The sequence below is a fragment of the Cimex lectularius genome, unplaced genomic scaffold (genome assembly GCF_000648675.2).
Source record: "Cimex lectularius strain Harlan isolate CLEC.00 unplaced genomic scaffold, Clec_2.1 scaffold16, whole genome shotgun sequence".
Lineage (NCBI taxonomy): Eukaryota > Metazoa > Arthropoda > Insecta > Hemiptera > Cimicidae > Cimex > Cimex lectularius.
Window position 1 is genome coordinate 2,344,265 of NW_019392679.1, and position 25,578 is coordinate 2,369,842.

A 25,578-nucleotide genomic window follows, 5' to 3' on the forward strand; every position below is an offset into this window, starting at 1 on the left:
GTTCGTCTGAACAAACAAATACTTGTTATCCAATGAGAGTGTTTACTTTGACAGCGAAGTGCATGTCAGAACACACACGATGTCGTCAGAACCTATTCGAGCGTTAAAACGAGTTTGATTTTTTTATATTTTTTTTCGTGCGTTCTGACATTGAATTTAGAGTTTTGGTTATTTTCCCATGGATATTGATAAGTTGATCAGTCTTCTGCTTGAAAATCGGTGTTTCTGGGACATAAAAGACAAAAACTATCAAAACAGATATATTTCTCGATCAAAGTAGGAGAAAGTTGCTCAAGAATTCAACACTAGCAATAAGCCATATTTGGATAGAGGTCATAATTGACCATATTAAATATTCTAATGAATAATTCTTTTTATCTAAGGATTTTGGTTGAGACGAAAAATTAGTGTAACGAGCGGGATTCGACCCACGGCCTTCGGCTCAATACGCCGCTGCTATACCCACGCTATCGTGACTTCCATCCCCTCGAGCACCAACTCATCTCAACCTACAACCGTCCGAATTTTCCCTCTTTTTGGTATTATTTCAAATTTTATTTTAATTAATATGGTCAATTATGACCGCTAATAACCGGATTAATATGCATTTTTTAAGGGACTAGCGATAAGTTTGAAACTCCCCCTTCTCGTCTCTTGTGGAAAATAAGTGATTAACATGCTCTGTTATTCCAGTAGCTATCAACAATAACATAATCAACGAACTTTCAAGAAAATAAAACTCATCAAGTTCTTCCAATTTGCTGGGAGGCAAACGTACTGATTATCAGAAAATTCGAACAATGTAACCTTCTTGTTCTGACGAGGATTTCGGACGTACTCGTCAGAATTCGCATCCTTAGTAACCCTAGCTTTTGGGTGGAGGAGCCTGCTTGTCATCGCGGTCTCGACTGGGGGCCAGGCCCACAGGGTGACATGATACCACGGAATCAAAAAGGTGGTCGGTGGACTACTCCTTCGGAGTACGAGGAGCCGTGAAAGTAGGAGAGAGCGACCGATGGTTCGGTGGTTGACTGTGGTCAGAGGTGGAATTCTCCTTGTGGTGGCTATGGGGCTTCCAATCAAAAGTTAATTACCCGTAAGGTCTGTTTCCATTTAATAGTGATTTGAAATCGTACTTGTTAAGTGTACTTTTACTGAAACACGCCACAAGACACGCTTTTGCATACAAAATGAAATTATCCTTCTTATTTCAGTTACGAAACGAACGAATTTGCATTCTTTTTTTAATGGAGGTTTTTATTTATGCAATAGTACATATGATTTCTAATTTTAACATGGATATGCTTTTGGGCTGGATACACAGTTATTTTGTGCCACTAGCTTTAGAGAAAAATGGTCTCCTATGCACTAGGAATTCAGTCAGGCAGAAAGGTCGTTGAAATTATCGGTAAAAAAAAATAATTTCCACCGATTCCCGGGAAAGTCAGGATTTATAAGGCTAGAATCACGACTATGAGGTCAAATCCAAGTTTAGACCATTTTCTGACCTGCTTTGCTTACAGAATATTTGTTAAAATATGCAAAAAAAGGTGTATTTTGTTTATTTATCTTTTGAAATCGTATCAGATTAGAATATTCTGCGTCGTAGAACATTTTTGTTTTTGTTAACCAACAATGAAATTATTACACCAAAAATAATATTTTTTTATTACATAAACTAATAACATTATTTAAAAAAAAAAAAAAAAAAAAAAAACCTACAGTCAATATCAAGTCAATAACTGGTCCCTGTCAAAAACTCACTCCTCATATTATAGTTTCCCAGTCGATAATTAGTTCTCAAAATTGTTAAAAAACCTATCGATTTTCGGCTCAAAAAATTTAAAATGTTAGAATTTTGGCAAAAATTATAAGCGAATTATGTAAAATAGACCTGGACTTGTATGAAAAACTTTGAAAAATAAGGATAGTTAATTAATAAAACTAAATTATTGGAAAAATACTTGAAAAATGAGGTTAAATTGTCAATAATTGATGACTCTATATTTTAATGTGTGGTGTTTAGTGACCGCTAGTCAATAATTATTCGAAAATCATGAGAAGCGGTCGGTTTATTTTATTCTATCAATATTATAAAAGTTTATGGTACTGTTTGCGTCTGTCACATAAAACATACACCACGCTAGTCAATAATTATTCGAAAATCGTGAGATGCGGTCTGGTGTGATGTAGGTTTCAGAAAAACATTTTCTTTATCGTGCCAATGTTTCTATTTTTATTGAGATCACCTTCAGGGCCTGGGGATTCATGAATGNTACCAACACGTTGGGAGAAATGTATTGAGAGTATGGGAAATTATTTTGATTAAAGAACATTGCTTTAAAGTAACTAGTTTCTTTTTTTTTGTTTAATACCAAAATCCTGCATTATTTTCCGGACAACCCAATAAATCAATTATTTGTCCGCTTCGAGAGCTGAATTTGTAGCATAAATCAATTTCCTTTTTTTCGGCAATATTACAAAATATTCTCCCTGAATAGACCAATATGTTGTCTCTCCTCCAATCCCCAGTACCACCAATTGTTGAAAAACTGCCGATTTTCGGCTGAAAAAATTTAAAATTTTAGAAATTTATTAACAGGAACGGGAGCAGATTATCTTTCCCCTTGTACTTATGATCAGGTCGGGATGAACTCATTCCAGACCTGTCTTCGATGCTGTCCGGAACTATTTCCAAAAAGTAAAATTTGCTCTTTTGTCAAGGTGAGTAAAGACATCCCACTTTGTTATTTCTAATTTTAATTATTTGTTTCCGATTGAGTGCTTTCTTACTTGTTTCCGTTTTGAATTTGTAAATACGTGGTGATTAGAGACCGTTAGTCGATGATTATTCCGAAATCGTGAGATGCGGTCTGGTGTGATGTAGGTTTCAGAAAAACATTTTCTTTATCGTGCCAACGTTTCGGGGATCATCTTCAGGGCCTGGGATTTACAAACATTGTTTAAATTTAACAAATACATGTAGGATGTGGAAAAAAGTGAATTTATACAATGCAAAAAAATATATTTTTTATATTGAATCAAAGTATTTCTACTCACTCAAAGTGTTTGTTTTCTGCGTAATTGTGCCATTCTTGCGCGTCGTGTTGAGAGTGCCAGTGAGATATTGCTGTTTCATGTTTATATACATTGGGTTTTGAAGGGGTGGGGAAGGAAGTCGGTATAGAAAGACATTTTTGTATAAGGAGTCGGCGTCTTTGAGTAAAAAAGAGCCGACGAAGGGAAAAATGTAAATCCCAGTCCCTGAAGATGATCTCAATAAAGATCGAAACGTTGGCACGATAAGGAAAACGTTTTTCTGAAACCTACATCACACCAGACCGCATCTCACGATTTCGGAATAATCATTTGTAAACACGTTTAAACCAAGAAATTTTTGTTTTGTTAATTTTAAATTTAAAACCTGGCGAACGAGCCGCGCCGTAAATTTGGTAAACCCTTTTCGTGGACAAGCCGATAGAAAGAGGGGTGACAACGTAATGAATTGTTGATTGTACTTTGTGATTTTATTAATTGTCTAAACTGGACAAATTGCCTAAAATGATTCGTTTGTAATTCCTTGTGTGAAATGGGACTTTCCAAACTGGCGAACCCCCTCCTATTACAATTCAGCAAATATATCGATCTTGGGATGAAGAGGGTGAGAAATTCCGAAACTTGACTCATAGCGAGCAATGAAATCACAATTTTACCCCTCGGGGACGTTGGATTCGTTCAATTTTATAAATAATGTTGGTTTTTCTAAACAGCTCAAAAATGAATGAGGTACTTGTAATTTATTTTTAGACTATTCATTTTAATTAAATAACCGATATATTCTTGTTATGTAATTGAATAAAACAAAATAGAAAATACCAACGAATAACAAACAAATCTTAACCCTCATTTTTAATAACAGATTTATTTTAGAATAATTTTTTTATTATATTTACAACTACAAATATTTTATTAAGTAAATACGTTCATATATTTTGAATTTGTCATTTGAGTCTCAACACTTCTTCACACTGAAATCTATTCAATCAATGAGAAGATTTCAGGGACACTTTCGCCTCAATCGGCCTGGAAGATTTTCAGGTAGGTTTGGAAGTGATTATTGTGTTTTTATTGACTGATGAAATTTTTTATATCGGGTTTTGATGAGTTCATGTGTAAACGGGATGTGTAGGTCTTTACGAATAGTATAATTTGAGATGCATTGCCATCTGGTTCACCAAACCATGTATTATATTTAGAGACCAAATGGATTTAATTTTGGTGTGTACAGTTAAGCTTTACTACTCCTATATTGTGAAAGTTCTGATGTCTCCCGATAATAGATACTCAAAAATTAAATCTTTGGCGGTAATAAAGACTAATATTTCATGGTTCGCACACTGGAAATATTTGTTTGAAAAGTGCAACTTGCCCTTCCCCATATCCTTGGACAACCTATATGACTGGCATAATTATTTTTCAGTTCTTATCAATCAAATGAAAAAACAATCATCACGAAGAATGCCGGTCACGTGTCCAAGCATCTACCCATCTCTTACTTTACAAGGAGGTACAAATTTCTCCTGCATTGTTCGACCTACATGAAGATAACAGAAATGATAAATGATGGAGTGAGTATGGTGTTCAATCCTTTTTAAAAAGATAGTTCCTACTCACAGTAAGTTATTTTGCAACGATCCGGATTTCGAGCCTTTTAGCTCATCGTCAGGAAGGACTTCTTCAACCACGTCTCTCGACATGAATTGCAAAAGTGAACCCGCTGATACCCCCGCCAAAGCGACGTTCCAATGAGAAGCTCGTTTTTTAATGGCGCTCAATTTGAACGTGCGAAAAGCGTAAATTATAATTTGTGTTATTGTTATAATTTCCGCTTTTCGCGCGTTCAAATAGAGCGCCATTAAAAAAATCAGCTGCTAATTGGAACGTCGCGTTGGCGGAGGTATCTGCGGGTTCACTTTGGCAATCCATGTCGAGAGACGTGGTTGTACAAGTCCTTCAAGCTGATGATGAGCTAAAGGGCTCGAAATCCGGATCGTTGCAAAACAACCACTGTGAGTAGGAACTATCTTTTTAAAGAGGATTACATGAAGATAATTTTGACGGTCTTTGTCTCGATAAGCTGCGATGGCTATTTAGGCTAAGAAGTCAGGTTTTGCACTTAAACGCATTTTAACAGTTGTTATTTCTCCTTTTTTTCAATTTATTGCCTAGGCTATAACTTTTATCTTACTTTATTGTGTATTTTTTCGTTTCTGATTGTTTAACCAAAGACCTCTGGCAAACGGATCCAAGATCCATTTCCTTAAATGCTTTGAAATCACAATTGTCATTTTTCCTTTCCATTATTAATTTGAGATGTACAAAGTTGCATTTTAATTGACTTTGGAATCCATTATAAACTGCTCAAAATAAATATAATAATTTATTCTTATTGTATTAATTTGAATTACATTAACCGATATATTCTTTTTAGTTGGATAAAATAATATGGAAAACACAAACAAAAAACAGACAAACCTTAATCAAACAAATTTTTAATAAGGAATAAGAATAGTAAACATGAAGATTACTAAGTTTGTAAACAAACAACTTTTCTCGTCTTTTCTCCGTTTTAATCAAGTTGTATTCTCTTTAACCGTACAAAGACATCATGTTGAACCAGAAGTTCGTAATATTATTGTGGGAATGAGTCATCGAGGTATCAAGTGGATATCGCAGAGGCAGTTGGCGTTTCTCAGAGCGTGGCCTCCCGAGGTTTAGATTCTAAGAGACAGGAAGTGTCAAGAGGAGGCCTTGTAGAGTATCTCAGCGCATTACAACGCCAAGGGAGGACTGACATAGTGTCATTGCTGCAAGACGGAACCCTTTCCATAGAGCTCGCCAGGTTTTAAATAAAATACAAGATGTTTTGGCAAATACAAACTATTCATAATCGTTTGTGGGCAATTGGCACCACATCGTGTGCCCCTTAGAGACGACCTGAAGCAACAGCCCGCCACAAGCAATCCACAAGAATATAGTGCAACGAGAGCCTAAAAGAGAACAACAAATGGAATGCTGTTGTGTTTGCTCATGAGTCGCGTTTCTGTCTTTATAGTAAAAGTAGGGGCCGAAGAGTCTACCGAGAACATGATGCGTACAATGCCCCAGTTCGTACTCACTTCAGTGCAGTTTGGAGGAGGTGCTGTAATGGTCTGCGCTGGGATTTACACTGGAAGACGAATTGGACTCCATATTGTTGAAGGTAACCTCACTGCAGTCCAAAAAATTATCGAGGATTACATCCCTCAAACCAAGGATCTCATTCGCAGGGGTTTTCGATTTCTGGATGACAATGGCAGACCTCATCGAGGAAGAATTGTTTATCAATGTTTATAAAACCTGGGAATTTCCCATCTGCCCCTTCCCACATTGTCTCCAGACCTCAATCTCATAGAGCACATGTGGGATGCATTGCAGAGATGGCTTTTCGATCGCCATCCGCTGCCAGTTGACCAGCTACAACTGAGCGCAGCGTTGCAACATCTGTTAAGTGAAATTCCTAATGAAATTAGTGACAACCTTATTAACAGTTCATTAAATTCACTAATTTGGTGGTCCGCTTGACCAATTAATATATTACAATTAATTAAGGTTTTTAGTCGAGATAAAAAAGTCAATGGCACGAGCGGGATTCGAACCCACGATCTTCGACTAGATACGCCGCTGCTATCGTGACCTCGATCCGCTTGGACAAATTCAAAAGGTGCGGTTGAGATAGGAAGTTAATGTCCGAGCGGATCGAGTTGTGTCTACAACTTTCAGGCGTGTAACGTCTATGGAGTGAAATTCCTCATGAAATTAGTGACAACCTTATTAACAGTATGCCTAGCAGATGCACAGACGTTTTAGCTAACAGAAGACATTATACACGGTATTAATTCTTTTAAAGAATTATTGTGTCCAATAAACAAAGTTATGGAATTACAACCTTTTTTGGTTATTTTTCAAAATCCTTTAATTAAATTTTCTTTCAGTAAAAAATATAATGATTTCTAACAAACTTTAATGCAATTTATAGTAAAAATAAAAAAATGTTAGGGAAAGTAAATACTACAAAATTTGCAATATCCATGTTCATTTTTGAGCAGTTTATTTATGTTAACCTGGAATTTGCATCACCGTGTATTTGGCCTATTCGTAGCGCGTTCGATTCAATAGCGTTTCGGCTTCACGCCAACTTCGCTGAGGAAGTAATTTTATTTATGTTAGGGAACATGATGTGGTTTTATATTTATTTTTACGACCGGGCGTTGTTTATCAATTGGAAATGTAATTAGATTTGTTTGACATCGTGTATGCCTCCATCCTACGGTGACAAAATGGTATGAAGTGCATCGCAGAGTCGGCCCCACTCAATAAACCCCATGAAATCAAATTACCGAAATAACCCGGCTGACAGATGTGCGGGTGATTACCCCATTGAACCCATGTAAATCCGCGTTGACCCTTCGTACAAGCCGCTCGATACCATTCGGGGATTGCGTTTAACCGGCCTTCGAGGGTTAAAATTTTTATAATCGCACACATCTCACGACTTGCAACGGCTTTCGACCCTCTTCCGAGCAGCGTGTTCTCGATATAAACCAAAATGTGAATGGGACTTGACAAATAAAGACCACTTGATCTCGAGGGCATCCATTTGAGGGCTATTATGTTGTTTATGCCCGCCACAAAAGGAAACCGGATTGATTGGCAAAACAATTCGTAACGACCGTCTACGCAAATTGTGTTCTACACCTAATTTAAAAATACGCTCGTTTTATCAAAAGCCCCTCTAAATTCCAAGATCATATGTTAATTACATTTTATGTTTGTTAATAAATGTAAAGCAGTATCAAAGGTGGTGGAAAACGATTCGGGTGAGGATTACAACACTTCGAGGCATAGATGGTAGTCGCATTGACGAAATGGTGGGATGCTCAGTGGTCATTTACCAGGACGGAAACCTTATCCAAGTTTTGCAAGGAAAGTTGGCATCACGGTGTACCAACAATCAGGCGGAGCTACTAGCAATTAGTTAGGCCTTAGGATGGTTTTTATGCCACAACGGTGAAAGAACTCTACAGCTGAAAACAGATAGTGCAGTCTTCCTTGCTGTTCTTCAAGACCACACAAATGACAACCTAACTGCAGAATCAATTAGGAATACGTTGTGGGAACTGCGGAAAAATCGACGCTAGATTTCCTTGAGGTGGGTCAAAGCTCACATGGGACACTAGGGAAATGAAAAAGCCGACGAGCTGGAGAAAGATGCCGTAAAAAAGAAAGATTTAGCTATTTATTTTATAAAAGCACTTCTTTCCTCATTAAAATACAAGAAGAAAAGCTATGCTTACAAAAATGGAACGATATGTGGATAAAGACAGATGAAGGCATAATTACAAGAAGCTAGTTGATTCTAGCTACATCAGTTCACGACGGAAGGAACACCATCTTTGACCACACGTACAAGACGACTATGGCACTCTCGGGACATGGGAAAAACAGCATATTTAAAACGCATGCACATCAGCAAAAATGCAGACTGTCCTTATTGAGGTGTGGAACAGACATGGACGCACACATGAGTGTGGGCTGTACGAGAGCAATAGGTTCCCCTTGAATAACAAGCATTCTGACTGGTGGAGGAAAATGGCTAGAGGATGAAAACAGGTTAATCTGCCAATACAAAGAAGACGTTCTGAGTTTCGTTAATTCGTGTAATATCAATACACTGTAAAAATGTATACTTATCTTTAATTGTATCATAAGTAATTAATTTAATGCATCTACTATAAATCAAATTACAATCATTATCAAAGTGGAATTTATAAGGGCCGCCCAAAGCCCTTCCACAAGCCACNCTTATGATCTTGCATATTAGCCATAGTACGAATTCTTGTGTGTTCAAATTGGGGGTTATCGGGAAAAAAGGGCCAGAGGCGACGGTGGGAATCGAACCCACGACCGCGGCGTGAGAGCCTCTCATAGCCTGATGCAGTTGCGTCTCACATTTCATAGACCTTCCAGAATGTTCATCACTTTTGATCACTTGGGCCTAAGATTTTTCTTTTTTCTGTTTTTGTTTTTTTCATTTTGAAATCTTAGGAGCATTTATCACAGTGCAATTTATAAGGGCCGCCCAAAGCCCTTCCACAAGCCACTAAAAGGAGGAGGAAGGACACTTCTACTGGAAGCAGCCTGTTGGGTTTGCCCTGGACTAGAGGCGACACGTTGGATTTTTCTGGCGAGAAAACAGCCAAGATCAAGCTATTTTCATCTAGCGAGAATCATCACGCAAATTTTTCCATTTTAATTTGTTTTTCGTTGGAAAAGGATTTTTTTATCTTATAGTTTACAACAAAGAGTCAATTTTTCGTTTGTTTAATCAACACAAAGTCTGTCTTGCAGTTTGTTTGTTTTATTTTATTAATAATAATAATAATAATTAGTCAAGTAAGAATTGTTTCTGTATTTTAATATAACAAAAATAATAATATCCAGTCAGTTTCCTTTAAAAAATTGTCAAATTGTTAATTCCAAACTGAGACCTTAATTTCAAGTTTTGTTAATATTTCAACATAAGAATTGTTTCCGTTTTTTAATTTAAAAGAAGAAAATAATAATCAGTCAATTTCCTTTAAAAAATTGTCAAATTGTTAATTCCAAACCGACGACCTTAATTTCAAAGTTCGTTAATTTCTCAGTATAAGAATTGTTTCTTTTTTAATATTCTTTTGTTTATTATTCATTCATTTATCTAAACAAGGAAAAGATCCACTCCCTCGGGTAAGGACCAAACAGTAACGCAATATCTTGAACACAATAGTTAAATGTAAAGAACAAAAGAAATTGATGTAACAGAATACAAAAAAAGTCCAACCTGATTTATCAGCTGTGAGATATATTCGAGATAAATTTAATTTGGTCGTTTCCAATCCTTTTTAATTTTCAGGATATCTCAAGAACAGAAAATTGTAAACGTGAGATTGGTATAAGGTATAAATTATGCATATTTTTGGCCCGTAGAGTTTTTTTTTATTTCAATTTTTATTTCAAGTAGTCTTCTGGTTGTATTGAGTGAGGTGAGATCAGTAATTTAATTTCTGTGGACCCTTAATTCTCCTTAATTCCTGGTTCCTTAATTTACCTTATATGTTGATTGTAGTTATTTTTCATTTTCGGTTTTATTTCTTTTACATATACTATTTTTCTCCAGATTCGTATGTTATTGTCTATATACCATTTTGTGTTCCTCTTGGGGTCTGCAGTCTGACGATGGTTATTTCCGCCCATCCTCGCTGTATTGGCCTGCCAGACAAAAGTGTTTGTTACAACATGTTACAATGTTTGTAAATCCCAGGCCCTGAAGATGATCTCAATAAAGATCGAAACGTCGCACGATAAAGAAAATTTTTTCTGAAACCTACATCACACCAGACCGCATCTCACGATTTCCGAATAATCATCGACTAACGGTCACTAATCACCACACATTAAAAACTCCGTTTGTTTAATAAAAATATTAATTTATTATACACCAAATTAGCTAAAAAAGTTATACATTCTATAGTAAAAATGTGAACAAATCAATACAATCGTTTCACATAAACGTACAATATCTTTAATTTCATTTCTATTTTATAGGTTCGTGAAGTAATAAAATTTCTAGAAGTTTAAAGCCTGATTACGCTTAATTTAATGAGAAAATTCATTGCAAATAATTAATTTCACGGCTGACAGTTTGTGAAAAAAAACTCGGTTCTTCCGCGCAGATCTTTCGCGAAATGGCGAAACTCGCCTGACCTTTTGAAAGTTCATAAAACGTTGCTTCAATTTAATAGTCTACTGGACAAAACAAAAAAAATCAATTTGATCTGCTGTAATAGTTTTTTCTTGCAATTTGTCATTTATGCTTGAACAGCGGATACATGGTCTTCCTTTTCCTTTAAAAATATTGAACTGAATAAAGGAAAATCTTTAAAAATTTACGAACAAGGAAAAGTTGAAATGTATAAAGGGAGAAGTTTCTCCTATTTCATATTAATGAAGACGTCTAATTCATTAATGAAAAGTCTCGAGATCGTAATTACTCGCCTGATACCTCGGCGGAATTTTAAAAATTTAACCCTAATTAAGCACCCCCTTAAAAAAACAACAAAACAGGGAGACGTAAAAAAGATGGGATGAAGTATTCAGAAGTTTTGTCTAATTATGATAAAACAATTGTCACCGTTTTCCCCCAGGGTAGAGAATTCGTGCGTTATTCGACCGTTTTGACTCCACATTAATTATATTTTAATTATTAATCAACATGTTGTCGCTTTTGTGTAGAAACAGCTGTTTAAGCTTTCTTTGAAGTTCAAAATAGCGGAAATCGGCACGAAATGAAATGATGTTCATTCGTTTTAATCAATAAGTGTATATCCTTTAAAACACAGTGAGCGAGGAAGGAAGAATAAAAGCTATTCCTTTAATATCTCCTCTTACTCCTTTCAAATTATCTGACTCGCTTTCTCCCCTAGAAACTCTTTCTTTGTAAAGTGTAGTTTCAAAGAATTTAATTAACTCACAGTGCGAACGACAACTGTACAGCTTTGTGCTATGTCAGCGATTATCAAAAGATTTTTTTTTACGAGGGTCCGCAACTACAGAGGTTATATCAACCCTCGGGTGTGCTTTCGAAAAAAAGCCCATTTGTGAGTGTGGACCTTTACCTTACTGTGATGAGCGCCTTATCAACGCCAAAACCGCACGCCTTATCAAAAGACTAGACGAAAACTGCAGCACATAAATTAAGCAATAGTTATACAATTTGTTTGCATTTAAACCTATCTTGCAATCAAGATAGTAAAAAGAAATCCCTTTATTTATTTCCGGAAATCCGGTTTTTAATTTTCTCTTAATGTTACACCTTGATGATGATGAGGAGACTTAAGGATGCTTAAAGATAGAAAGCTGGGGTTTAATATCCCCATGCACTGCACCCTTTTGGCATATTGTATAGTTCAGTTCAATTCGATTCTTTTATAAAGTAGCACATTGAATGTTTTTTTATCAATCTTATTGTATCTTAGGTTTGCATTGAGCAGTTCCGTCGAGTTCGAAGATAATATGGATAGCAGTTTTTTAACCTAAGTATTGGGTCAGGGTTGAATATACCCATGTTATGTAGTTGGTTTTCAAATGCTTGTAGCCTTAGCCGACTCTGAATCTTATCCTGTCTAACTGTAAGTATTTGTCAATTTTGACCAAGTATTTTTAACTAGGAATGGTACCTCTAAGGTTGGTCTTGTCATTTTTTGATTTGTTTGGATCCATTTTGGCATGGAAGAAGCTTGGTTTGATCTTGTTATCCCAACTATAGGTTCTGAACTTGTCGTTTCCCTGAGTTGTACCTGTTTGCCAGTTTTGACCAGTGTTTTTCAACTAGGGGTTTACTATGTCTAGCACCTCTAGAATTGGTCATGTCATCTTTTGGCTTGTATGGACCCATTTTGACATAGAAGAGTGTATTTTCATCTTGTTATCTTAATTATAGGTTCTTGAACAGTTTATCATTCCCCTGAGTTGTACCTCTTTGCCAGTTTTGGCACGAGCTCTTAAACCACGATTTTAGAAGAAGAAAAGAGAAAATTAACTTTATTCTGGGACTTAAAGCCTCCTTGAACAACAAAATTATATAATAGAACCGTATCTAGACTCGTGATCAACACAAATACAAAAGGACAATTATAATTACAAATAATTAAGGTTTTTAGTTGAGATGAAAAAAAGTTAATGGCACGAGAGGGATTCGAACCCACGACCTTCGGCTAGGTACGCCGCTGCTCTATCACCTGAGCTATCGTGACCTCGATCCACTCGGACACCAACTCCCCATCTCAACTCCACCTTATGAGTTTTCCCTCCTTTTGCCATTTTTCAATGATGAGTTTTGATGTCCGAGTGGATCGAGGTCACGATAGCTCAGGTGGTAGAGCAGCGGAGTGCCTAGCCGAAGGTCGTGGGTTCGAATCCCTCTCGTGCCATTAACTTTTTTTCATCTCAACTAAAAACCTTAATTAATTGTAATGTATTAATTGGTCAAGCGGACCACGAAATTAGTGAATTTAATGAATTAACTGAAGTACACTTCATTAAAGCTCTCCGTCGCCATTTCAATTGTCGTCGAGAATCCAATCCGATTACACGACATTTGAAAAATGGCAAAAAGGAGGGAAAACTCATAAGGTGAAGTTGAGATAGGAAGTTGATGTCCGAGTGGATCGAGGTCACGATAGGTCAAGTGGTAGAACAGCGGCGTATCTAGCCGAAGATCGTGGGTTCGAATCCCTCTCGCGCCATTAACTTTTTTTCATCTCAACTAAAAACCTTAATTAATTGTAATGTATTAATTGTTCAAGCGGACCACGAAATTAGTGAATATAATTACAAAGTTAAAAAAATACAAAATATATACATCTTAAACTTATTCTTAAAAGTGTAGTATATAAAATTTAAAAAAAATTATGTTTAACAATAATTTTTCAATTAGGGCAACTGGTGCTAAGATGCTTGACAGGCGGTAATCAAATAGACGGGTCTTACAGGTGGGAAGGGAAGGGGCGTGGCGGATACAGTGAGAAAGGAATTCCAGAGGATGGATGTACGGATGAGGAAGGAACGACTAAAAGCGTAGTTCTGTGTTTAGGAGGGTAGAGATTAGAAAAGCTAGAACGAGTATGACATTGTGTACCGAAGACCTAAAGGTTAATAGATAAGGAGGGGAGTGGGAAGATATTGTTTGATAAAGGAAGGAGCCAAGGAAATATAGCCTGCGGTGGTAAGGATATACCATTTCAAGCTAAAGTAAATATCAGTCACGTGGGTCTCCCTTGGAGAGCAGAAAATAAATTGTACAAAACAATTCATTTAGCGCTTAAGTCTATCATCCAGCTCCCCAATTAGTCCCCCGTATAACATACATCCATAGTCAAAGTGTGGGAGAATAAGAAACAAGAAGTTTAGGAAATTAATGGGAAGAAAGTGACTGGCACGACGATGGTGGGTGGAAAAGCAGCGGCGGGATTTCTTGGAAATATGAGGTTTTTGAGATCTGGTGAGAGGTCTGGTCAATTACAATTCCAATGTTCTTGACAGTGGTACAGAAAGAAATAGGATGATGGTTAACGGAGGGATAAGAGTTAAGGATTAGAGGACAGAACGAGACCCAAACAAAATGGTCTGGGATTTTTCTACATTATGTTTAAGCCCATTTTTAATGGCCCAGGAGCTTTTTTACTATGTCTGGCACCTCTAGAGTTCGTCCTTTCCATATTTGCTTTGTGTGGACACTTAAAATGAAGGAATCTATTTTTTATCTTGTTATCTCAATTATAGCTTTTGGACTAGTCCGCCATTCTCGAGTTTTCCTTGTTTAGCTGTAAATAGTTTTTGCGAGGGGTTTAAAACCATAACCACTATTTGTAGCAACTATAAAGTTTCTCCTTTTCTCATTTTGATGATGGAGGAGTCTATTCGATATTGATATTCCAAATTGCAGGTTCTGGGCTGTTGTTCTGTTGCTCTTAGCAGATCGTCCTTTAGCCACTTTGTCTGTTTTACTACCCAAAATTCCTTCGTGACATTGCATCCACGATGGTCCTATTCAACGGTTAGGCTGTCCGGTTTTCTCCAGTTTTGGAGATTTTGGATGCATTCACCGATTGTTTTGGATATGGCCTTTGTAGGTGCTAACGATTATAACCCCAACAATTTTCCAATCTGAAGTCAATGGAATAAACTGAACACAAGAGTTAATAAAGAAAAGTATGACAGGTGCACAATTTACATACTATCACTCTGGGTATGTTTTTAACTATAAAATTCTCTGGGAGTGTTTAAATTAATGCCTCTGCGGAAACAAAACGAGATTACCAAAGTGGGTTTCCGGAGGATAACTAACCAAAAAAGAGGCTCCTCTCACCCATAGGGCCAGAATCACAACTTAAGTGCATGCTTAAGTTGGAACTGGAAAAATGGGTTGAGGAAGAAAAATCAAACATTGGTTAAACGCACCAGACATGAGGCGAGAGGTTTATAAATCGCCCAAAAAGGAATACGAAGGAACTCCTCGCTCTCAGCTGGCAGGATTTGAGGAAAATTGTAGGCCTCTATACCGTCTACTGCCCTCTCAACGATCATCTACAGAAGATGGGCAAACCTGGAACAGAAATAAGCCGAGTTTGTCAAGAGGAACCAGAGACATCGGCACATATCCTTTTATCCTTTGTGAATGTGACGCATTACCCTGGTACGTTACAGCCAGGTAAGACATTTCTCACATCAAAAGAGGTCCGCGAAGAAGCACCAGGGAAAAGTGCTTAGTCTTACAGGAAAACTCGCATTTTCCAAGGTCCGGCTATATTTTATAGGGGTTCCACTATAGATCTTTCTTGCAGCCACAGACGCCCTAATTTTAAACAAATTTCATAAAAATCCATTTTAAAAATTATGATTACACCAATTATGAAAATATAAAGAAAATACCGTAGACATTTCACAGAAATGCGTCGGCCCTTGTTTGTTGATTTATACAAATGAACTTTGTTAAATTATTACTTCTGACCCTTTTATCCGGACTTTTGTACATGTGAGACGATAATGTGATTTTGCAGAATAGCCAAAGTTAATGTGAATCCTTAGAAATCAGCAGCCTGTTGCATAATTAATTAGAGCTGTTAGATAGGTCAAGAAAAGAGGAACTAGTGAGTTTTTACGTTTTACAACGTTAAATTAAATTTAGCTTTAATTTAATATTAACGAAAAAATTGGGTGTCTTAATATTTTTATACAATACTGACAAAAGCTTTTGATTTATTTAAAAGTTCCCGATTTTAATATTTTCCCCTTCACATTCAGTTAAAAGTGAGTTTGTTGAAGTAATTTCACACTGGCCGGAACAAATGGGAATTTGAATGGGTTAAGCCAGGCGTGTATGGTGGTTGAGTGGCACTTCCCAAGCGCCGCAGTGCAACAATTTTTACCGTGTCACCAAAGTCACAGAGGGAAAACTGCGATTTCTATTCACCGAAGCTTTTCCGTGAAATGATACTGATTTTCATTTAGGCGATCGGGTTTGGATGAAAATCGGATTTGATCCATGGAAACAAATTAAAATAATCTCGTCCTCTCGGTGGAATCGGTTCCATTTCGCTTACCCAGTGTTCGAAATCGTATTGTCAAACAATATGCAAATTTTCAAAATCCCACTTGAATCAAAATAGTCAAAATGGAGTTGGCGTTTCGCCGCGACCTGCGTATAACCCTGACAATCGGTTTGGTTTGTCTGGTCAAAGACATGTTTCTTACAAAGAACAGCACTTTGAAAAGTACAAATATTGAACAATTATGATTACATATATTCAGTCAGTCATTGTGAATCTTGTGATTAGATACGTAAAAGCGTCTACTATCTTTCGGAAGATTTTGTATTGTAAATCTGCATGCGATGATAGAATGTTTGGCTGAACCCTCATCTCAATGCTATGTCCAAATGAGTTTAATTACCGTATCATATATCAATCGTTTGTTCCGCAAAAAGTACGAATCGAAATGTAGGAAGATCTCCGTTGAATAAAGGATGGGACTAACTACCTCTGGGTTTCTAGCCTTAACAGGCTACTAGTCAGAGAAAGATGTTCTCTGGCTGACCTGAAAGAAGCGGTCAGTCAGATATGGTCGTAATATGAGGAAATAGGTGACGGGAAGGATGTTCTTGAGCGTCCAAAGCGAACCCGCGTGCTAGACCACATCAAACGTATAAGCCAAATAAAGGAAAGCACCCGAGAGATTAAACCATCAAGAGAGGAACACAGCGTCTACAACTCGGTGCCGTTGCTGGATGGCGGAGTGGTGTTTACTGAGACCAAACTGTAGATGGGATAATGTTTTGGTCTTCTAGCATGGGAAGGATTCATTTAGAAAGGAGCTTCTCGAGGATTTTTTTCCAGTATAGGTAAGAAGGTTATAGGACGATAGGATTGAGGTGTTAGGTTTGGGTGACTAGGGGATCATTTTTACAAACGAACACTTTTTATAAACGAAAATGAGTAGTTCTTGGGACGCTTTATATAGTATGTTAGTAAGAGGATTGTATTTGTAGGGAAGAATCGAGGGATTTTTAGAGGTTATAAGGTCTTAGCCAGGTGTTTCCTTTTTGGGAAGGTTTTCGATGACGTTCTGGATTTCTGAAGGATGAAATATTTTCGGGTAAGAGAAAGAGTAGTGGTTGGACTAGTTCCTGTCCTATGCTTTCGGTATACATGGAAAAACTATTAAAGATAATTAAAACAACAGGACAACCGGGCAAAGGAAAATGGGGAAAATGAGTAAACTGGCGTGCATATTGGGAAAATACCCAAAATTGGAACAGATGCTGTAATTGAACCTCACACTTCGACGCATCAACATGTAAACAATAAAGTCCGCCCAGTCTAAGAAGCTAGGGAAAAACATGCTAGCTATAGCAAACAATGGATACGTTTCCTATGCTGAAGACTCATAAAATCCGCCTGAAACAAACTGAAGTTACTGATTATTTGGAGATCGTGAGGTGCGGTCTGGTGTGACGTAGGTTTTCGAAAAGCATTTTCTTTATCGTGCCAACGTTTCGATCTTTATTGAGATCATCTTCAGGGCTCAAAGTGTTTGTTTTCCGTGTAGATGTGTCATTCTTGTGTGTCGTGTTAGGAGTGCCTAGTGTGAAGTTACATCGAACAAAGGATGGGACCAAGAAAACTACCATGTGGGACTCCAGCCTTAACGGATAGGAGTCAGAAAGATGTTTCCCGGCTGACCTGAAAGAAGCGGTCAGTTAGATTCGGAATGTCGGTTCAATAATTAATTACATACGGAGAATTATCAGATAATTTTGCCGACGTATAATTAATTTTTTTCTGAAACTCAATATGCACTTAAAATTTTTGTCTGTTAAAAAATTGCTATATTGGAAGAATTGAAATGTAAAATAGAGCGAATCGTTAATTGTCTCGACAAAAACCTTTCTTCTTGAAATAATAACAACCCCCTGGTACAGAATAAACAGAAAATTAATCAAAAAGTTCCCGTCCGAATAAAGTAAGGCTCAAAGTAAAGATTGATATAATCATATAACTTTGACAACCTTTGAAAACTTGAACCTTGAGTAGGAGAAAAGGCCGAATTGCTGAAGTTATTAACTTCTTAAGAACTTAAGTTGTAAACTTCTCCCTGGCGAAAGGAGTTACTTAACGGAGTTATAAAAATATCAAACAGAGAGTTTGAATTTCCCAATTTTTCATGTTAAAATAAATCGACCGTTTCTGTCATAAGAAATACGTCGAGTTGGCTTATAAATATACGGCGGTGGATTACTCAAAAAAACCTGTAATGTATATCGCGGAGTTCTTCTTTTTTTCTTTTATTATCATTATATCTAATTTAAGGCAAGTTGTTTGTAACGAAGGAGCATTCGGTTTGATTACAGGGAATTAGATTTTAATGGTGTGGTTGCGCGGTTGATGAAGGGTTGGTGGGCAAGATTCTTTCAAACCACGGTATTCAACTCTCTTTCCGTCTCGGGAACCTTTAGAAAAAGAGGACAATAGAAATCCTTAACGTTTTCTCAACTGGGAGTATTTTATTTATTTCAATCTTAAGTTACAGTCGGAAATAGCGGGTTTGATTTTACATCTAGTGTTTTTAAATAGACAGTTGGTCAATTAATTCCCCTTTTGTAAACGGGCAGCACGGGCAAGGGGTGGCGGACACTTGTGGATAAAAGTCTCCTACGACCCTCCGACCCCGTGGGAACAGTCCATTTCCCTTTCTGACGATTCCTTTTGTCGACATTTGTCCCATTGTTTTATACGCGTACTTGTCTATTTGTAAAAAACCGATAATGGCATATGACAAATGAATGTTTTTGTACTGTACAATGTGCTGATGAAAGGAAAATGTTGACAACGAAAAAGTTTAAACGTAGTTACGTAAGATATTTTGATTGGAGAATGAACCTGTAGTTTGATCGTTTCAGACCAATAACTGATGTTGCCGTATGTCTGGTATAAAACAACAGAAGGTCCGATTTAAAAAAATCCTGATTGATTGATTTATAGTGTCCTTTTTAGATTGCCCGGATAAATTTCTTTTGAATCAATGACGCTATAAAAAAAAGTATTTAATATTTGTTAGCCTAGTCTCAAATTTTTACCTTTGTGTGAAGAAAAATTATATATATAATACCTCATATACCTTACGTTAAGTATATGGTATATAAGTTTATATACGGTTTATAGGTACTTATATAGGTATGTTAGTTTCAGTTAAGCACATGCGATCTTATTTTTTCGTATAAAATATAACTATGGTAATTCAGTATTTAATTCATCTTTAGTGTAAGTCGGGGTTAATTTGTTAGTGAGGCATTGTTAAACCAAACGTTGCGACGGTGTTCTGTAGTTTAATAGTTTTGTGTACTTACCTTTTAGGTAACGTAGCCTGACTGTTATAGTAGATGATGGGTTTTGGTCTGCGAGTTGGTGAACTCATACCCATCATCTAGGATAATTCAGTATTTACAATATTTTGATTTTTTGTAACGTTTTTGGTCGGCAACGATGAAGCTGAGCATAATGCTTCCCAGATTTTTTAGTGAAATCTAAAGAGGCAAAACTATCAGCTCTATAGGACATACTTTTCAAACTCATCAAAGTGCAACGAAAAGATCCAATATCCATAATACTTTGTCCTAAAGCCAAAGAGGTGGAATTTGAAAACTGACAGACTTCATTACCATTATTGACGGTTGTCAAAGAATTTAAAATCAGTTTGTCCACGTGATGTAAAAGTCATTTTTACAAATATTTAAAATATATACACGGTGAATGAATGTCGCTATCAAACACGAAGAAAATACGCTTTAATATTTTTTTAGCCTAGTTTCCAATTTATACCTTTTTTTGGAGAAAAATTATACAGGGTACCTCAGGCCCAGTTCAACTTCAAAATTTCAAATCGACCCTACACACCCGGACACATCATTTTAAAGGAATCTTTACGCTGGAAACAATGGTGCATTCGAATTTTAGATTGGTCAATTGGTCGGGTATTTATTAACCACATTTCATGTTGAACCTTGCGTAAAGGTGCAGATTTGCTCTTTTTAACCACTCTTCACCTGTGCTCAGAGCGATGAAGTCAGGGGAGATGGATTGACAAGTATTTTCTATCCTTTGCCGCAGTTCTTCAATTGACTGGGTTGCTGGGTTTTGATTGGCGTAGATACTGTTTTTTAAATGGTCTCATAGAAACTAGTCAAGTGGAGTTAAATCGGGTGTCCGAGGAGGACAAAAAATTGGGCCATGGGGTCCTATCTACCTACCCCGGAAGTGAGGATTCAAATAACGTCTCACTTGCAAAGTATATGTGGCGGGGCATCCTTCATGCTGGAGAATCTTTCTTTGTCGTTGGTGTAGAGGAACATCATCTAACAGCGTTGGTAAAACCTCTATCAAAAAATTGAGGAACTGAACCATTTAAATGATTTGCGTAGAAATAGGGCCAAATTAATTTATTTCCGAGAAGACCATGCCAAATGTAGATACTGGGAACCACCTCATGATGACAAGAGTACAAAATTTTCGAATTTTACTCTGCTCACCTTCGAAAATTCCAACGGTTTAGTATCCATTTGAGGTGAACTTGGTTTCATCAGTCCATAGGATGTATGAAGAACGTTTTCTTCAGCTTTCCAAGTCGACATTTATGAGGAACGTTAGACACTTGTCACAATCAAAGTCCCGAAGTACCTGGACAAGATGTGAGCAATACGGATAGGGATAAAAGAGGCGGCCACAAGGCCTACTGCACCTCGTCCTGAATAGATCTATTGTGCTCCACTGATGTTTATAACTCACTGGCCATCTTCAGGTTGTTAATCAGCCTCCATATCTTTGCCAGCGGCTCCTTAGTGTAGGACCTTGCTTGCGGTTTTTCTTGTCCTAGTTTGAAGAATCTGCATCTACATAGACGTTCATAAAAACATAGGATGTGTTCTGCGGCGTCCTCCTCTTCCTGGTAGTATTTGCACAGTGTTTCTTCTGTCTGTACTCCTATCCGGTGCATGTGCTTTCTTAAGTGGCACTGCCTGTCAGAGTCCAACCTGAATCTTGGTTCGGCAGCGGTTGCCTCCCAGTAATTGTTTTGCGGATGGACCTTCTATGAATCTCTTTGCGTCCCTCATTCCTGAGGTATTGTTCCAACAGGTTTGGGACTCATTAAGGATCCATTTTAAGATGTATCCTCTTTTCAGATACAGTACGGTTCAGGACCGAAAGAGCCCATGTTAGCCCCCTTTTTGGCCAACATGTCAACCTTTTCGTTGCCTCTATCCCCGAATGTCCAGGGACCCATGCAAGGGTCAGGTCGTTAGTGCTCTCACTTCCGTCATGCATCCATGCAGTTCCAAATACTCTTTGCCTTCGCCTCGCATGAGGCTAGGGCCCTAAGTGCTGCCTGACTGTCAAGGAAAATGGCTATCTTCCGGGAATGTATTCCTAGCCTTTTTATATCCCTGGCGCAGTGTTCAATCGCTGTGATTTCAGACTAGAGAAACAGTAGCATATTTTCAGTTGTTGGGTTTATTGTCAGTTGGGTGCTGGTTCATCCCGAAGACTCCAGCTCCCGTACCCTTGTCGGTTTTGGGCCGTCATTACAGTATATTGTAGGAGTTTAGTTTAAGGGGAGTTCCTTTGGCCCATTCTTCCCGTTCTGGTATCAGTACTTTGAACTTTTTAGCCTTGAAGTACAACTCGACTGCACGACGCACAATACCACCACCATCTATAAAGCAGTCAGTCGTACATATCAACTTGTTGTTGATCGGAAAAATGTGCTCTTCGGTTCATTTTTAATGGAATATTGAATGAAACGCAAATTTATAGACTTCATGAATTAAGAGATTTCCCCTCATAATGCGAGTCTGACAAACAATGACAGAATGTAAACAATAAAGCAATTAATGTTTACTTTAGTAAAGAAGCAAATTATTGAATTAAAACGAAACAGACCAAATGACCAACTTTGTCATTTTTTGACAAATTTAAAATCCGATTGCACCATTGTTTTCAGCGTAAAAAATCCTTTAAAATCATGTCAGGATGTATAGGGCCGTATTTGAAACTTTGACGTTGAACTGGGCTTGAGGTACCCTGTATAATTTTTCAAAAGGAAAAATTTGAAACAAGACTAAAAAATATTAAACACGTATTTTTTGTTTTTATGATAGCTTCATTAGTCCAAAAGAAAATTCAGCCTGGCCATTTAAAATGGAGCCAAGGAACGGCATCATTAAATTAGATGGGACACATCGAGCAACCTTTCTCTACACGCCGGATTCACTGACTTTAGCCCAAAAGTAAGTGTCCATGTGTCAACCTCGAAGGCCCATTCTTAATCGGATATGTATGACCCTTAGTTCAACGAGTCAAGTATTCCGAGGGCCACCTATCGACAGTGCTCTCGATACGCGATAGCTTCTCTGCCTATCCGGTTCACCGCTGCAAATTTCTTTTAATCGTGTTTTTTGTTGCATTTTTAGTATCAGGAGGCCGGATTGCGGTTTTTTATACAAGAATGTATTTAAATTATAAAATGGCCTGATATTGCAATACAAATGACTTTTTTTACATTTCCTATTTTCATTGTCGTCATTTATTGACGTAACATAATAAGAATATATTCTTGGAATATGCGCAATCCAAAATCTTTTAAATAGATGTATTTCACATATTAATTTATTTTTTTATCAACTCTATCCACATAATTAAGGATTTTAGTTGAGATAAAAAAGTCAGTGTCACGAGCGGGATTCGAACCCACGACCTTCGGCTAGATACGCAATTGAAAAATGGCAAATAGGAGGGAAAATTCAAAAGGTGGGGTTGAGATGGGAAGTTAGTATCCGAGTGGATCGAAGTCACGATAGGTCAAGTGGTAGAGCAGCGGCGTATCTAGCCGAAGGTTGTGGGTTCGAATCCTGCTTGTGACACTGACTTTTTTATCTCAACTAAAATTCTTAATTAATTGAAAGATACTAATTGGTCAAGCGGACCACGAAAATTAGAGAATCTATCCACATATGTGCACAGCCGAGCGTATATCTCCCCCCCCCAAAAAAAAAAAGTTAATTATTTAATAAAATTTACTTATATGACTTATATATATTATTTACTTATACGAACATTTTTACACATTTACATAAAAATCGTTTGATTATGCCCTTTATTTGAAGTACTGAAGCATATCTAATACGTTATTTTGTTTTAAATGAGCCTTTAAGATCAATTTGTAAGTCCATATTTCGTGGTCCGATTCACCAAATAATTTCATTCTATTAACTAATCTTTACGTAAGGTATTTGTTGAAACGAAAAAGTTAGTGTCATGAGCGGGATTCGAACCCATGACCTTCGGCTAAATACGACGCTGCTCCACCACTTGATCTATCGTGAGCAGTGTCGTATTTAGCCGAAGGTCGTGGGTTCGAATCCCGCTCGTGACACTAACTTTTTCATTTCAACCAATACCTTACATAAAGATTAATTAACTGAAACAATTTATGAGGTTGTAAAGTTTGAGTTATCATTTTAAAAACAAAAACAAAAGTTAAATATGTATAAGTCAATCTCACTCTGGTTTGTGGTTTTGTTTTTTAAGTATTCTTCTGGGGTATATTGTACGAAACAATAGAATGCTTAAATAAAGAGGGATTAAGTTGTGTAGCGAAGTCAAGGAGGGTTAGGGAATTACAAGGCCTTCCGGAGTACTGAGTAGTATCATGCATAGAATACCGTTAACTTCGGTTATTCATTCATAAAATTATCCATGCAAATGGAATTTCCCGCTGTTTGTTTTAGCGCGTAATTTTTTTAATCTCTCACGTAACAAATTTCGGTATTTTGTCAAACCCTCCAGGCTCGAGTTTAACTAAGAATCGTGGGGCGTAATGTAAAGGGCGTTGGTAAACGTGGCCGGTGTTTGCAGAGGGTGGCCTAGGTGGTGTAACAACTCCCAAGGTTGAAATCTCATCTCAAAAGTCGCCCTGAGAATCGATAAATCCGCCCTGGCTCTTGGACGGGAGGCCCTTTCTCCAGTTTCGGATGTCGGCCCTTGCCAAGGGAAACGTTATGAAAGTTTAATGCGACGAAATTTTTCTATGCTATTCTGTTTCAAGGAGCACTTATAGAGACCCGGTGTTATTGATTTTCCATTAATTTTTAAAGGGGCCCGTCCCGCCCTCCGACAGTAAACTCGAAACGTGATGACTTGAAAATGAAGGCAAACAAACTATGTTATTGAAAGTTAATACCTCCGGGCGGTTATCCTTTCACGATTAATCTACAAAAACAAAAGCTATTGAAAACAAAAATAATAACTTATAAAAATAAACACAAATAACATATGTCTCGTGGTCTCGTGGATTAGGGTTACGGTCTAGCAGGTTGTAATCTATATTCATTTTAATTTTGAATGAATGACCAGACGAATAAATATAACGGTGTAATAATGGGAGATAGGGTAGTAAAACTTAGTAATATTTGTTCCCATAAGAAAATCACAATGAAAGTGCAATCTTTGTTGATGTAAACTATTCACAAATGAATAGGAATATTGCCAATTTTGTGGTATTTATTTTCCCTAGCATTTTTATTTTATTTTTATTATAAATTACAGTAAACTTGATTAGACGTTTTTACTGAAGAAAAATTTAATTAAGGGATTTTGACAAATAAAATTAAAGGTTTTAATTCAATATTTTGTTTAATTTTTTGAATTAAATTTAATTAATTAATGTCCTTTGTTAGCTAAAACCTCGGGGCATCTGCTAGGCATACTGTTAATAAGTTACAATTAATTAAGGTTTTTAGTCGAGATAAAAAAGTCAATGGCACGAGCGGGATTCGAACCCACGATCTTCGGCTAGATACGCCGCTGCTCTACCACTTGAGCTATCGTGAACTCGATCCGCTCGGACAAATTCAAAAGGTGCGGTTGAACTCGATCCGCTCGGACATTAACTTCCTATCTCAACCGCACCTTTTGAATTTGTCCGAGCGGATCGAGGTCACGATAGCTCAAATGGTAGAGCAGCGGCGTATCTAGCCGAAGATCGTGGGTTCGAATCCCGCTCGTGCCATTGACTTTTTTATCTCGACTAAAAACCTTAATTAATTGTAATATATTAATTGGTCAAGCGGACCACGAAATTAGTGAATTTAATGAACTGTTAATAAGGTTGTCACTAATTTCATGAGGAATTTCACTCCATAGATGTTGCAACGTTGCGCTCAGTTGTAGCTGGTCAACTGGCAACGGATGGCGATCGAAAAGCCTTCTCTGCAATGCATTCCACATGTGCTCTATGAGATTGAGGTCTGGAGACAATGTGGGAAGGGGCAGATGGGAAATTCCCAGGTTTTATAAACATTGATGAACAGCTTTGCCTCTATGAGATCTG